Raw genomic sequence first — 16,827 nt, forward strand, 5'->3', positions numbered from 1 at the left:
GCGGTTTAAGGTGGGATGGATCTACAAGTTTTTTCGTAGGCTCTGGTAATTCTAGTGTTAAAACCCCTCTGTCCGCCTTAAAGCATAGTCAGAACAGAGTGTGTTATTTACACCCTCTACACCCTAGAAAGTTGTAAACTCCAGTGATATTTGTCAGTTATGCCATTCTGGGTTTGGTGGTATTGATAAGGAGGAAGCCATATTTGAAAACTGGCCACATAAAAAGAATATAGGAGATCTTGAAGACGTCTGAAAAGAAATCTGTGGACTGAAGAGGCAAAGATGGTTATCTGGTCTGAATTTCCAATGCTATGTGTAGTGTTAAAATAAATAAATACTAAAAGTAAAATAATACATCTGTAACCACTGTCAATAATCTATATATATATACTGTATAAAAGTCAATGTATGTGTATGTGTGTGTGTGTGTGTATGTATGTTCCAGCATCACTTCTGAACGGCTAGAGCAATTTTCATGAAACTTGGCACACATGTTTCTCATTGGTCAACTAAAAAATACTGTAGGGTGAAATCAACCCAATCCCACCCTCCTCTGTATCTTGCAGTCTTGTATGCATGTTATTATCCAGTTGACACTCAGAACAACCACCAGAGGGTAAACTGGAGGTGACTGGCAGCATTCTTTATGTTTGAGTACCACCACATGCCTGTGGCTTTTGAAATGAAATAAGGTTGGTGGCTCCAAGCGTCACCTGGATGATAACATACATACAGGACCACAAAACAAGCGCATTAGTGAGTCTTCATTGTTTTTTTTTTTTTATTATATTTTTCCTCAAACAAAAAAATGTATTTTTCTTCTGGGCAACACAGCTAGTGTTCAATAAATAGTTAGCATAATTTTCTGGAATATCTTTGAGTCAAAAAAGTCATTTAGAATATACTAGCCGAAGCCCGCCGTAGCATACGTCGGTGTAAGAATAGGAACGGAAAACGGTGAGAAAGGAATTCAGTATAACAAAGGCTTAAGAAACCACCGTCGCAGTATAACGAAAATAGCAAGGAGCAAAACCAATGCCAATGGTCAAGAGAGTACCTTCCTGTAGCAGGCTACGTAAAACATAGACATATATAGATAGACGCCGCATTCACTGTGTTGCCCAGTCGACACGATAAGTCAGTGTGTCCGCCCTATATATTACTCAAAGTTATTGTCTGCTTTTTTATTTTTATTTTTTTTCATTTTTCATTTTTATTACTATTTAATATATATATTTTTTTTGGTATCAGTATACTGCTGCTGGATTATGTGAATTTCCCCTTGGGATTAATAAAGTATCTATCGATCTATCGCAAGTGGTAAAAGTGCCATTTAAACTAATACAGGTAGACGTGGAAACCGGGTTTTCTGTTTAAACACTAGAATTACCAGAGCCTCCGAAAAACTCGTAAATCCGTCCCACCTTAAATCGCTTCTTAAAACCGCTCTCACCTCTCCGCCAGCGTCTTTTGTTAATCTAAATATGCTGATAAATGAAAAGCTGCAAGTAGTCGGCTATTCCATCCTCCCACCGACTTAGAACGTGCACAAACTTCTCCCAGCTCATGCCTTGTTTGATTTTCTGGGAGTGAAGTGGAGTTTTAGAGTGGAAATAATAGATCAATAGATGGGAAATAAATAAATAAAGGTATATCGTGTCATAAAAGGATTTCTTCAAAACGTCACATATATTTGTCTCTTTCTTTTTTTAAAATGTGCGTTGATCACCGCCAGCATGTTGTAGCATATAGCATCTGGCTACCTGCATGTTCTTGCTTGCACTGAATAAGAGACAAATATACAGTCTGACAGAGAGAATCAGACTGAAAAAAACCAAACATTTAGAAATGCCATACTTTTACAGCTGATCGGACGCTGTTTGTTTTCAAATAATATTGCATTTGTGCAATGATGTTTTCGCATATATTGTCTCTTTCTTTCAGGTGTGTAATAGAAACCACAGCATAAAGAGAAATGCAAACTTATTTGAAAATGAACAGTGTTATTTATTTGGCACGGACATGCTCAAAAAATATATGTGTAATGCCACAAAAACTGCATGCAGACATGTCCGTGCCAAATAAATAACATTCGACGTTTTGAAGAAATCATTTTATGACACAATTTACCTTTATTTATTTACTTACTTCCTAAAGCTTAAAGTCACAAGAAGTGGGCAGAAGGCATGCTCAAAACTGTGTGTAATGCCACGAAAAGTGCCTGCTGACACTTTAGTATGCAAGCAATGGTATGTGCATTCTTGCTCCGATGTAGAAGGGAGCTGAGTTTACCTCTGTTACAGCGCGTCTGTGAAAACAGCAGTGTCAGATGCGGGGGTGTGTTGTGTTTGGGCTTGTGAACGCGGCTGAGATAATAAAACTGACTAAAAGTAAACCAAAGCTCACCTTTACAAGTATCATAAATTACACCGGCTGTTACAGACTGAAATCAAATGTATGTTTTTATTCTAAAATAGTAAGACTAAAAAAAGCAGTTTACTTCTCAAAACAGAATGGTACAGAATCGAACTCACGACCTTTTCAATCCCAGTCGGCGGCTGATTCTATTGCGCTACGGAGGCAGTCATAATAAACGGGTGTCAATATCGCATGTTAAGGCGGCTTTTTGTTTCTGCAGTTATATTTTTCAATAAAAGCGCAATTGCTGTGTTAGATTTGTAGCTTTTGTGAAAGTATGTCTGATACTTCAGGCTTCATACATTATATAGTTTATGCCTACATTTTGTCATCTACTACTAGAATATAAAAAACGTTTCTGTTTTAACAATGTGTTTACACAGATTACTGTAGAAACGGAACAGACATGAAATGCGTGTGTTCCAAACAACGATCTATTATTTCCACTCTAAAACTCCACTTCACTCCCAGAAAATCAATCAAGGCATGAGCTGGGAGAAGTTTGTGCACGTTCTAAATCATTGGGGGGATGGAATAGCCGGCTGCTTGCAGCCTGATTTTTATCAGCACATTTAGATGACAAAAGACGCTGGTGGAGAGCTGTGAACGATTTTAAGAAGCGATTTAAGGTGGGACGGATTTACGAGTTTTTTCATAGGCTCTGGTAATTCTAGTGTTAAACATTCCCAGCAGCTTACTGCACAGATCAAAGAAAAAAAATCTGAGCTGCCTGAAAATGTAGTCTTCCCTGGCCCTCCTTGTACAGCTTATCAGATCAGTCCAGTTTGCTGTTAATGTGGATGCCCAAGTACTTGTAGCTCTGCACCACCCTCACGTCCTCCTCCTGAATGGTGTCTTGCCTTTGGGTTCCTTAATATGTTGAAAGTCCATCACCAACACTGTTGTCTTGTTGATGTTCATCAGCAGGTGGTTCTCCCTGCACCACAAGATGAAGTTTTTGACCAGCCTTGTGTAGTCCGACTCACTCCAGTCTATGATGAAGGAGTCATCTGAAAACTTCTGTTTATGGCAAGGGCTGGTATTTTATTGTGTCCGTTGAGTAGAGGGTAAGCAAGAATGGAGCGAGGACAGTTCCCTGAGGTGTCCAAGTACACACCACTATCTCTGACACACAGCCCTTAAGCTTCACAAATTGCCATCTGTTGGTCAGGTAGTTCATTATTCAGCAGACTACGGGGGTATCAAATAATATAGCCCTTCTCTTGTTTCATAGTCTTTGAGGCAGGATGATGTTAGAACATAGTCCTGATTGTTGTGCCAGCTTTGTCTAGGTCGGAGTAGGCTCTGTGGAGCACATGAAGCGGAGCATCCTGCACATCTATTTGAGCCTGGTAGGCAAATTACAGAGGGTCAGTATAGTTTGCAACCAGGGGTCAGGGCTGTTTCAGGACCAGCCTCTCAAGTACAATTTGAGAAGCAGCAGAGTGTGTTGTTTTTGGACATGGCAGGATACGTGAATATGAGAGTATATACACTGAGAGTAAATGTGCCTCAGTTTTTGGGAATTGGGTTTTGCCTCCACTTCAACCCAGTAATGGAATAAACTGATTAGAAAGTGTATGGATGAACCTTTTCATAATTAAGGAATTGCAAGTTAAAATATAACAAGGTGTGACATGCTTCAACTGAGTTGCAAAGTGATGTATTTAGTAGCAGTTTAATATTAATATAATTATCTGGTGTAGCCCTATTCTTATTTTAATCAGAAGAAGGGAGGAAAAAATCCGTATGTGTAAAAGTCACAGGCTGTCCAAGCAGATGACCTTTCATAAAAATGCTGTCATGCTCTGATTCGTTACGTTCCATGACATCTGTTTTCTCTGGTTGGAGTTGGTAATTAAGTGGCTGATTCTTTCTTAATCTTTAAGCCATACCATATAACCCATGTGTACGTGTTAATCTTTATTTCTCAGTAATTGCTGAGAACATAAATCAGGCTAAAATTTCTTATTAAAATTAACTGATGCATAACAGATGGTGATGCAGTGTTGCCTTTACCTTTACATTTCTTGTCTTGTTTTTTTTTCCCTCCACTTTATTCCTGCCAATTCAATGGAAGTTCAAATTAAGATGTGGGTTATTGCAAGGGGCTGAAGAATATGCAATTAAAGGTGGTGAAAGCAACATCTCAGGCCTTTCAAGTTTATTATTATCAGGAGTTCATACATATTTATTAACACTAGAATTACCAGAGCCTACGAAAAAACTCGTAATTCCGTCCCACCTTAAACTGCTTCTTAAATCCCTTCACACCTCTCCGCCAGCTCCCTTTGTCTTCTAAATGTGCTGATAAAGAGAAGCCGGCTATTCCATCCCCCACCAATTTAGAACGTGCACGAACTTCTCTCAGCTCATGCCTTGATTGAGTATCTGGGAGTGAAGTGGAGTTTTAGAGTGAAATAATAGATCGTTGTTTGGAACACACGCATTTCATGTCTGTTCCGTTTCTACAGTAATCTGTGTCAACACATTGTTAAAACAGAAACTTTTTTATATTCTAGTAGTAGATGACAAAATGTAGGCATAAACTATATAATGTATGAAGCCTGAAGTCCAAATAGCAAAGAAACATTTTCACAAGAATAACACAATTGCACTTTTATTCAAACATATAACTGCAGAAAGAAAAAGCCGCCTTAACATGCGACATTGACACCGGTTTACTATAACTGACTCCGTGGTTCAATAGATACAGCCCCCGCTTGGGAATCAAGGGGTCACGGGTTCGATCCTGCGCCCTCCTTTTGAGAAGTAAACTGTTCTTAGTCTTACTGTTTTAGAATAAAAACATACATTTGATTTCAGTCTGTAACAGCCGGTGCAATTTATGATCTTTGTAAAGGTTAGCTTTTTTATTTTTTATTCACTTTTCACTCTCTCAGTCGCGTTCAGAATCAATCCATACAACCCCATCTGACACGGCTGTTTTCACTAAAGACGCGCTATAGCTCTGCAGTGTACCACGATGCATACTAACGCCCCCCCGGTTCTGACACACAACGCTGGCGAAGCTGCCTTCTTCGTATCTCACCGTCACTTGCTTTTCTTTTTATTCAGTTTTATTGAGTGTTCCTGCCAGTCCCGCATGTTGCTGTATGCTTTTTCTTTTGCACCCCAGGACATGCAGAAGAAAGAATGGTAAAGACCAGTAACTTCGGCGCTATATGCAATCATCAGACACTCCCCATCTGCCCGTGTCGTTCAAACACAGGAACATATATTGGTGTAAAAGTATAACAAAAGTGCACTTTTATTCAAGTGCACTTTTTCCATCGCCTTTTCCTGTAAGAAGCAGTGTACACACTTCTCTCTATGCTGTGGTTTCTATTACACACCTGAAAGAAAGAGACAATATATATGAACATATCCAGCATACAGCAACATGCGGGACTGGCAGGAACACTCAATAAAACTGAATAAAAAGAAAATCAAGTGACGGTGAGATACGAAGAAGGCAGCTTCGCCAGCGCCTGTGTGTCAGAACCGGGTGGGGGCGTTAGTATGCATCGTGGTACAGCACAGAGCTATAGCGCGTCTGTATTCTGTTTCTTTTGTACTCCAGAGGAGAGAATAGTAAAGAGCAGTAAGTTCGGCGCTATATGCAATCATCAGACACTCTCCATCTGCCCGTTGTTTTGTTATACTTTTCAATACTTTTATACTGCTCAAACGGGCATGCTCAAAAATACACGTGTAATGCCACGAAAAGTGCGCAGACACTTCATTTCGCAAACAAAACAAGTGCACTTTTATTCAAAACTACCTGTATAACCGAAAAAAAAGAAAGCAAGATACAGTAGGCGATTGATACGACATCTTGCATGGTGCAATGCTAAGAAGTGCAGATTTTCATTCCGTGCTATATAAAATCATCACATTCAAATATTAACAGTTCCCACACACCCAAGGACCGTCCTTCCTACATTTACGACACGTGTACTTGTTGCCGTGTACACACCTCTCTGTGCTATGGTTTCTATTACACTGAATGAGCACCTGACACTGTACTTTCTTCCCTGGGGGAAGGTCCCGCATCAGAGAATTTCCAGTTCCTGCATAAATTCACACCCGATCTGACGCTGTTCGTTTTCAAATAATATTGCATTAGTGTGATTATATTTTCACATATATTGTCTTTCTTTCAGGTGTGTAATAGAAACCACAGCATAGAGAGAAGTGTGTACACTGCTTCTTACAGGAAAAGGCGATGGAAAAAGTGCACTTGAATAAAAGTGCACTTTTGTTATACTTTTACACCAATATATGTTCCTGTGTTTGAACGACACGGGCAGATGGGGAGTGTCTGATGATTGCATATAGCGCCGGTTACTGGTCTTTACCATTCTTTCTTCTGCATGTCCTGGGTGCAAAAGAAAAGCATACAGCAACATGCGGGACTGGCAGGAACACTCAATAAAACTGAATAAAAAGAAAAGCAAGTGACGGTGAGATACGAAGAAGGCAGCTTCGCCAGCTTGTGTGTCAGAACCGGGGGGCGTTAGTATGCATCGTGGTACACTGCAGAGCTATAGCGTCTTTAGTGAAAACAGCCGTGTCAGATGGGGTTGTATGGATTGATTCTGAACGCGACTGAGAGAATGAAAAGTGAATAAAAAAAAAAGCTAACCTTTACAAAGATCATAAATTGCACCGGCTGTTACAGACTGAAATCAAATGTATGTTTTTATACTAAAACAGTAAGACTAAGAACAGTTTACTTCTCAAAAGGAGGGCGCAGGATCGAACCCGTGACCCCTTGATTCCCAAGCGGGGGCTGTATCTATTGAACCACGGAGTCAGTTATAGTAAACCGGTGTCAATGTCGCATGTTAAGGCGGCTTTTTCTTTCTGCAGTTATATGTTTGAATAAAAGTGCAATTGTGTTATTCTTGTGAAAATGTTTCTTTGCTATTTGGACTTCAGGCTTCATACATTATATAGTTTATGCCTACATTTTGTCATCTACTACTAGAATATAAAAAAAGTTTCTGTTTTAACAATGTGTTGACACAGATTACTGTAGAAACGGAACAGACATGAAATGCGTGTGTTCCAAACAACGATCTATTATTTCCACTCTAAAACTCCACTTCACTCCCAGATACTCAATCAAGGCATGAGCTGAGAGAAGTTCGTGCACGTTCTAAATTGGTGGGGGATGGAATAGCCGGCTTCTCTTTATCAGCACATTTAGAGAACAAAGGACGCTGGCGGAGAGGTGTGAAGGGATTTAAGAAGCAGTTTAAGGTGGGACGGAATTACGAGTTTTTTCGTAGGCTCTGGTAATTCTAGTGTTAAGAGTGATTTAATCATTAATTTCAAAATATGTGCCAACAATTGGCTATAACATTAAAACTACCTGCCTGATATTATGTAGTAGGGCTCTGACCTATTAATGCATGGACTTCACAAGACCTCTGAAGGTGACCTGTGGTATCTGGCATCAAGACATCAGCAACCAATCCTTTAAGTCCTGTAAGTTGCAAGATGTAGCCTCCATTGATCGGACTTATTTTCCCAGCACATCCCACTAATGCTCATTCAAACTGAGATCTGTGGAGTGAATTTGGAGGCCAAGTCAACACCTAGAACTCTTTGTCATGTTTCTCAAAACATTCTTGAGCAATATTTGCAGTGTGGCACGCAGCAGGGGGAATACCTTTGCCATAAAGGGGTGCACACACATCTGGTCATTAACATGATCATCAGACTAGACCAGCTTCTTCCAATTCTCCATTGTCTTGTCCTGACACTCACATGCCCATTGTTAGTGCTTTCACTGGTGGACAGGCGTCAGCATGGGTACTCTGACAGGTCTGCAGCTATGCAGCAGGCTGCTATGCACTATTTGCTGTGATACCTTTCTCACATGGCCAACATTTTTCAACAGTTTGTGCTGTAGTAGCTATTCTGTGAGACTAAAACGGACAGGACTAACCTTTACTCTTCATGCACATCAGTGAACCTTGGGCACCTGTTACTGGTTCAGTGGATGTCCTTCCTTGGACCACTTTTGGTAGGTACTAATTACTACATAACGAGAGAACACATGAGACCTGCTATTTTGGAGATGCTCAGGCCCAGTTGTCTAGCCATCACAATCTGCCCCTTGTCAAAGTCGTTCTGATCCTTACGCTTGCCCTCTTTTACTGCTTACAACACATAACCTTCAAGAACTGACTGTTCACTTGCTGTCTAGTATATCACACCCCTTGACAGGTACCGTTGTAACGAGATAATCAATGTTGTTCACTTCATCTCTCAGTGGTTTTAGTGTTGTGGCTGAACGGTATAAATATATATATTAAATTTAAACAGTTATACAACGGGTATTATTGAATTTGTAGATGATAAAGATCGTTCAGATATGAAATACCTTTTCTGTGCTTTTTCTCTTCTTTTGCTATAGGTCTTTGTTGGTGCACATTATCATAGGTCACTTTAAAAACCAAACAAGGGTCCAATTGTAATTAACACAGCTCGAGGCAGGGATTAACCCAGAAAGGTGCACCATTTTATCATGGGACCTACGCACATAAGAATTTAATAAGTTTGACAGACGAGGGCAGAACATTCAGTTCATCAAGCTTGCTTGTTCAGCAAATAGTTAAAATGTCCCAATATCTCATCCAGATACCGTACTTCTTAAAGGTTGTCGCGGTTTCTGCTTCTACATTGCTCAATAGTTTGTTCTAGATTCCCACATCACTGTGTAAAGAATGCACTTTCCCTTAATTTCCTGGAGTACGTGATTCTCTGTTAATGTGAAATAAAAGTCTGCTAGATCTACTGTACTTTATTAATGTGTTTGAGAACATTGAAGACCTGGAAGAGGCCCGGATTCACTCTCCTGTGCTCAAGACTAAACAGGTTCAAGTCTCCGAGTCTGTCACAGTAGGACATGTCTGTAAGTCTCAGGATGCATTTGGTTACTCTCCTCTGCACAGTTGCAAGTGCTAATATATCTTTTCTTGTGGTGTTGATACCAGAACTGCACTCAGTACTTCAGATGAGGTCTCACTAGTGCGTTATATAGTCCAGGCAATACATCCCTTTTAGGTTGTATTACCTATCATTTTATTTGCCATTTTAATCGGTTCTGCACATTGCTTAGACAATGAAAATTTTGTGTCAAAGTAAACCACTAAATCCTTTTCAGATGTTGTTTCCTTTAGGACAGTGTCTTCCATCTTGTATTTATATTTGACTGGTTGTCCCATGTGACCCCGCCCATGTAGTAGTAAAACAGGACAAGCTTTAAAAATCAATAAACAAACAGGTATCGCTAGCTAAGCAGAGGCAAGGTCCGCTTCAAAACGTGGCCAGAGCAAGACTGATTTGCCCTGCCAAGCTCGCCACTCCTGACGTCACACTTTCTCCTCCCCTCGGCCTGCAGCTTCTGTCTTGGATTCACACAAATCGTCCCTGCAAGTGAACTATGATACAGTGCATCCGGAAAGTATTGACAGTGCATCACTTTTTCCACATTTTGTTATGTTACAGCCTTATTCCAAAATGGATTAAATTCATTTTTTTCCTCAGAATTCTACACACAACACCCCGTAATGACAATGTGAAAAAAGTTTACTTGAGGTTTTTGCAAATTTATTAAAAGTAAAAAAACTGAGAAATCACATGTACATAAGTATTCACAGCCTTTGCTCAATACTTTGTCGATGCACTTTTGGCAACAATTACAGCATGAAGTCTTTTTGAATATGTTGCCACAAGCTTGGCACACCTATCCTTGGCCAGTTTTACGCATTCCTCTTTGCAGCACCTCTCAAGCTCCATCAAGTTGGATGGGAAGCGTCGGTGCACAGCCATTTTAAGATCTCTCCAGGGATGTTCAATCGGATTCAAGTCTGGGCTCTGGCTGGGCCACTCAAGGACATTCACAGAGTTGTCCTGAAGCCACTCCTTTGATATATTGGCTGTGTGCTTAGGGTCGTTGTCCTGCTGAAAGATGAACCGTCACCCCAGTCTGAGGTCAAAAGTGCTCTGGAGCAGGTTTTCATCCAGGATGTCTCTGTACATTGCTGCAGTCATCTTTCCCTTTATCCTGACTAGTCTCCCAGTTCCTGCTGCTGAAAAACATCCCCACAGCATGATGCTGCCACCACCATACTTCACTGCAAGGATGGTATTGGCCTGGTGATTAGCGGTGCCTGGTTTCCTCCAAACATGACGCCTGACATTCACACCAAAGAGTTCAATCTTTGTCTCATCAGACCAGAGAATTTTGTTTCTCATGGTCTGAGAGTCCTTCAGGTGCCTTTTGGCAAACTCCAGGCGGGCTGACATGTGCCTTTTACTAAGGAGTAGCTTCCATCTGGCCACTATACCATACAGGCCTGAATGGTGGATTGCTGCAGAGATGGTTGTCCTTCTGGAAAGTTCTTCTGTCTCCACAGAGGACCTCGGGAGCTCTGACAGAGTGACCATCGGGTTCTTGGTCACCTCCCTGACTAAGGCCCTTCTCACCCGATCACTCAGTTTAGATGGCCGGCCGGCTCTAGGAAGAGTCCTGGTGGTTTCGAACTTCTTCCACTTACAGATGATGGAGGCCACTGTGCTCATTGGGACCTTCAAAGCAGCAGATATTTTTCTGTAACCTTCCCCAGATTTGTGCCTCGAGACAATCCGGTCTCTGAGGTCTACAGACAATTCCTTTGACTTCATGCTTGGTTTGTGCTCTGACATGAACTGTCAACTGTGGGACCTTATATAGACAGGTGTGTGCCTTTCCAAATCATGTGCCATCAACTGAATTTCCCAATTAAGCTCCAACTGGACTCCAATTAAGCTGCAGAAACATCTCAAGGATGATCAGGGGAAACAGGATGCACCTGAGCTCAATTTTGAGCTTCATGGCAAAGGCTGTGAATACTTATGTACATGTGCTTTCTCAATTTTTTTATTTTTAATAAATTTGCAAAACCTCAAGTAAACGTTTTTCATGTTGTCATTATGGGGTGTTGTGTGTAGAATTCTGAGGAAAAAAATGAATGTAATCCATTCTGGAATAAGGCTGTAACATAACAAAATGTGGAAAAAGTGATGTGCTGTGAATACTTTCCGGATGCACTGTACTTAGCACAATATGAGAGGTCGTAAAATCAGCCGGAATGTTTAAGCAAATTATAGAAAAATCTAAATCCATTAAGTAGTTCTCTCATGAAAAGCAGACAGACGTTGGATTTTATATATATAATGTGTGTATATATATATATATATATATATATATATATACTTATATACTGAGAGAGAGAGAGATTCCTTTTCCCCAAGTCTTCCTGAGTTGTTTTTGCTGCCTCTTCAGTGCCTGCATGTTTTACAAGTTTACTAACTATATCAAAATCAGTGTCATTATTTAAGCCAGAAAAAGTTACATACCTAGGGTTGACCCCTGAGGGGCTCCGATGATAATCTCATTCTCCTCTTGTCTGTATAGTTTGTCTCCTATCAGTTAACCAACTTCACATCAAGTTTTGTAGGATACCTCTGATGCCTACAGTTCTGCTTTTAGATTTAATCCTTGGTATTTGACCATGTTAAAGGCTTTTTGAACCTTTTAGTAAATCATGGCATGTTTTCCTTTTGTCAACTATTACAGTTGCCTATTAGAAAAAAAATATTAAAATTGGTTTGACAAGATCGTCCTCTCATACAGTATACTCGTGCTGGCTGTTTAGTATATTATCTTCAAGTAGCTATTTTTATAATTTATTCGTTATTATGGTTTGTTAGTACTGCATGGCACAGAATTAACCAGGATCCATTTCTCACCTTTATAAGTCACATCTGCAACTTTCCAATACCCCAGTACATCTCCTTTCTCAAGCGACTGTTCAAATATGCTTAATAAAGGTTTATAGATGATTTTGTGAAATCCCATCAGGTCCAGGGGTTTTATTAGTATTTAGTATTGTGAGGGCTTAAAACACATCTGACTATTCTCTTTCAAAATCTATGAACTAGGCGCTTGCTTTTACTTTACATGGGTAATTTTTTTGTTACTTCCTTTACAAATACTATGGTGAAATATTTGTTCAGTTCATACACCTCCACCCCATCATTCTGAGCCAGTATAAAGTCTTCCAAAGAACCTAAAACACAGCTCTTTGGTGATGTGCGAGGAGACCCATAGAATAACCTCACAAACAAATAAATGTAAATGTAAATTCCACACAGACATAACCAAGTGGGGTCTTCAGAGCCAGGACGCTGATACCTTGACACCACGGTGCTGATCACTGTAATACCATGTTGCCCAGATATTCACAGTAAAAGAGTGTAGTTAACTCTAATCCATAAATGAGGGGTCTCCAAGTTGTCGGATTTCGATACATCAGACAACTCAGATGAAGAGAGCAATGATGATGGAAGTGACACTGTGTCAAGTGATGAGGAAACAAAAATTGATGATGAAACAGCCCCGTGGAGATGGCAGCAAATGTAGCTAAGAAGCAACGCTGTTACATGTGCCCAAGGGCAAAGGAGAGAAAGATAAAGGCTGAGAACATTCAGAGCATTCCCTTGTGTGTCTGGCCTGCAAACAAGCTGAAGTTGAGGCAGATTCTGAGTGACTGTTCTGTATGCGAATCAGGCGTGTAACTGACGTCTTGTTTTAGTGCTACTATGACTGTATTTTATATGATTTGGTGAACACTAAACACGCATTACTATTTCAACGGTAACATGTAAACAATTGAAAATTTACATCACATTTACTTCATTTCAGAGGTAATAAAAATTTCTGAAGTTATTGTATTACTTTTTAGGCAGATTTAACCAGTTTAAAATGGTCTGCAAGACCCCCTATTCATGGAAACGTTATTAAAATGGCATTCATGGATAAAGGCTAAGCAAAGATGAACTGAGCGGGAAGTAGACCGACGGTGTTAGGAAGGCATGAAAATCAGAATCGGTAAAGTTGGTGTAGAAATTTCAAATTAGAAAGCAGTTACTGGTATAGCTCATTAAAATGCATGTGGAAAATATGATTGCTTATCCATTTTGGATTATTACTTTTGACTGATCTTCCCAGAAAACTTAGAAAAAGATATCTGAGAATAAGGGGCTGAAAAAGCAAAAATTCAAGAGGTAGAAGACAGTGTAAGAAGATCTTAAGTGTGAAAAAGGTTTGATGCAGCCTTGACAGTGGGGACAGTCCTTCAAGTGTGGAAGGCAGGAGTAGTGGTTTCTATTTTTAAAATGGGAAAACAGGGCGTGTTCCAGTTATAGGGAGCTCACACTAATTAGCAAACCAACTGTAGTGGAACAGTCTAATAGCTGAACTTTAAGGTCCAGGAGAATTTAGAAGTTTCATCCTGGCTATGGTTCAGTGGACCAACTCTTTACATTCTAATAGATATTTGAAGTGTCATGAGAATTTGGCAAACCTGTCTACATATACTTAATGGATTTGGAAAAAAAACCTTATGCTCATTTACCCTGCAGGAATTTTGTGGAAGGTGTTTTGAGACGATGGGGTTCCAGGGCTGCTTTGTGCAAGTGATACATCAAAATGAAAATTCTTAAATGAAGCCAAGTTTCAGAAAACACTGGGCTGAATAGTTGGAAGAATGGAGAAGGGCTTTGGAAGATAAAGGATTGAAAATAAATAGGAGGAAAACTGAATGTATGAGATTTATTGATAATCAGAATTCAGAGGTCAGCCTGCATGGAGAGCTATTGAAAAGAGTGGGTAAGTTTAAATATCTAAGATCAGTGATAGTCCAAGGTGGAAAATTAGATGCAAAGACAACCCACAGAGTGTAGTGTGGATGGAACAATTGGAAGAAGGTAGCAGGAGTATTGTGTTATTGGAGGTTAAGGGTCAGGTCTTTAAAGGGGGTGGTAAGATAGCAATGATGTGTGGATCTGAGACATGAGCAATAAAGGGAGCCGCGTAGGAGAAAAAATTAGATGTGGCAGAAATGGAAACTGTTGAGATGTATGTGTGGAGTTACAACAAAGAACAAAATAAGAAATGAGACAATCAGAAGTACAACAAAAATGGGAGAGAACTCAGAAAGTACAAGGCAGTAGGCTGCAGTGGTATGGACATGTAATGATAATGAATATGTGGGAAGAAGAGAGGTGGGCATGGAAATACAGGGGAGGAGAAAGTGAGGGAGGCCAAAGTGGAGGTTAATGGGTAAAATAAAAGAAGGTTTGAAGAAAAAAGGGTCTGATTAGGGAGGAGGAACAGGACTGAGCTTTATGGAGAAAGTCGAGCACATTCAACAGTCAACCCAATTCTAAGTATTACTTCAACTGTCATCTGAATAACTGGAGTGAAAATGGTGATGGTGATGCATAAATCTTCATCTGCTACTTTTCTGCTCAAATTAGAAGAACCATGTTTCATATTAACTGTAGAAATAACTTGTTAATAACAACATTTATTTATATAGCACACTTTCATACAAACAATGCAGCTCAAAGTGCTTTACAAGATGAAATAACAAGGACGTTAATGTAAAACATAAAAACAAGATTAGGCAATGATATTATGGAGTATGTAACAAAAAATAGGTAAGGTCAGGACAGAAAGGTATGGAGGGCAGAAAAAACAAACAAAAAAACTTTAGTTAGGCTGGAGAAAAAAAACAAAGTCTGCAGGGGTTCCAAGCTTAAAGACCACCCAGACCCGCTGGACATTCTAGCTAACACTGATGTTCTAAATCAGTCCTTATGGTTTACAGGCTTCACATGGAAGAATTTGATGATGACATTTTTATTTGATAATGACATTTTTATCAGTATAAGTTACAAGTCATAATGTAAATTAAAAAGAAAACCCTAGCTCTAGCACAAAACCTTGTAGAACTAGATTTTTTGACCTCAGTTGATTCTGAAAAATATCCTAGTGCCATGTTTTAATTCTGTGCTTAAATTAATTATCTAGTCATCTACTGGCTACACCTTGAATCTTTAAAGAAAGCTAGTAAAACACAAGTGTCTCCTAGTCAAACCCATATGGATTGTATACAGCTGGGCACTGTCTAGGTCTGGTGGGAGTTAGGCTCTCTTAGAAATGGGTAATGAAGGATGTTGCAGTCCCGCAAACCATTACTCTTTGGTGAAGAGAAAGTAAAAAAATATTTTAATGCAAAGAAAGGATTTCACTTTTTCTCCTTTTAATCACTTACACTTCCAAGTAAAAACATCCAAAAGAAGCTCATTATAAGATAGATGATAAAAGCAATGTCTTCAAATCTTAGTTTTCCTCAGTTGGCCTACCGGGAGGCAAATACTATAAAACAGAATTTACGGGGCCTGGAGTGAGGCATATCAAAGATAACCTCTTTGTGAAATTATTTCTTTTTCCAGCTTGCTGTCTTCTCATAGGCCTCCAGCTTCTCAGAGTTTCATTCAGTTGTATATGCTCAAAAACATTATTAAAAGTGTCCTAAAAGTGTTTTACAGGCATAAGTATATTGTGGCACAGTAGAGGTGGAACACTAGAGGTTAATTCCTTGCACACATGCACTATTTGAATTTCAGCTGAGTTTATCCCCTTACTCCAGAACACACTGCCTGACACACATTTTGTAAAAGAATGTTATTGAAAACACAGGACGTTTTCGCTTTTATGAGCTCATTATAATATTTTCTAGTGCTGTTCCAAAATTGATCTCCGTTTTTTTTTACTTGTTGCTTGCATAGAAAGATATGTTTTAAATAGATCAGACTGTATCTGATGAAATATGCAGAAGAACTCCCAGCCCAGGCTTTGATCGTGTCACTTCTGGACTACTGCAGCTTTCCGGCAGGAGTCAACTGGCATGTGTCACCAAGCCGCTGTAGATGATTCAAAATTCTGTAGTATATCTGATATCCATCCAGCCGAGTTGGGCATACATACATCACTCCTCTTTTCAGATCACCATGTTGGCTCTCATACAGCACATATTAAGTTCAAATTGTTGATTGCTTGCCTACAGAATAGTCTGTCAGTCAGCATCTTTATATATAGAGACACTTGAGGTCCTATGGTCCATTCTGCCCACTCAGGTCTAATGATGGATGGCGTCTGGTGATGCTACCTCAGGCCTGACTTCATTTGTAGCTCTTAGCTGGTGAAACGAGCAGCTCATCTCCATTTAAAATTCGGACTCCCTTAACGTGTTGAAGAAATGCCTGAAGGCTGTCTTGTTTGGTGAATGTTTGTCTAACTGTAGGTTTTTATAACCAAGGAATTATAAATAGTTTGCATTTTGTTCTGAGCTCTTCATTTGTGGTGATCAGTCTTGTAGTACATGTTCTGATATAGCAGTGAGTATCAATATTTTGAAGAAAACATGTAAGTGATTAAAAAAAATACTACCATCAGTTACTAAAATGGTTTGTTTGATGAATAAAACAGTTGGTTTTAAA

At 39.6% G+C, this 16,827-nt stretch overlaps 1 protein-coding gene across 2 annotated transcripts in view; it reads left to right on the top strand.

Annotated features, from left to right (window-relative positions):
* The window catches only part of fndc3a (fibronectin type III domain containing 3A), a 378,322-nt gene that overhangs the window by 260,602 nt on the left and 100,893 nt on the right, over positions 1 to 16,827 (top strand). The window lies entirely within an intron of this gene.

Source organism: Polypterus senegalus, chromosome 2, assembly GCF_016835505.1.
Source record: "Polypterus senegalus isolate Bchr_013 chromosome 2, ASM1683550v1, whole genome shotgun sequence".
In the NCBI taxonomy this organism is placed as follows: Eukaryota; Metazoa; Chordata; class Cladistia; order Polypteriformes; family Polypteridae; genus Polypterus; species Polypterus senegalus.